This window comes from Trachymyrmex cornetzi, unplaced genomic scaffold (genome assembly GCF_001594075.2).
Source record: "Trachymyrmex cornetzi isolate Tcor2-1 unplaced genomic scaffold, Tcor1.1 scaffold80, whole genome shotgun sequence".
Classification (NCBI taxonomy): domain Eukaryota; kingdom Metazoa; phylum Arthropoda; class Insecta; order Hymenoptera; family Formicidae; genus Trachymyrmex; species Trachymyrmex cornetzi.
In genome coordinates this window covers 86,032-86,373 of record NW_017300136.1, presented here as the reverse complement: position 1 = coordinate 86,373, position 342 = coordinate 86,032, and positions in this window count along the sequence as shown.

The following is a 342-nucleotide window of genomic DNA, read 5'->3' as shown; positions in this document are numbered from 1 at the left end:
TTTTTATAATTTTAAAAAGTTACAATATTTATTTACATTAATCCATCTTCCTTGTCCATCTTTATTATGCTTGCAATGATTATGTATGCTTCTTTTAAAACACAATTTGAGTATTATTAACTCAATCTCGAATAATTCACACGCGGAGAGAGCACAAGATTGCAAGCATGTGCCTGCGTGGAAACTTCGTCCGCAGAAATATCCAGACTGAGCGTGACCCAGCGTGGAAAACAAATGAGCATCATCGAAAACAGAGACGCGCGTGTTAGCAACGATCCCATTCGCAAATCAAGAATATATTCTTAATTTAAGAGGAAATATTCTTATATCTGTTAAGAGGAA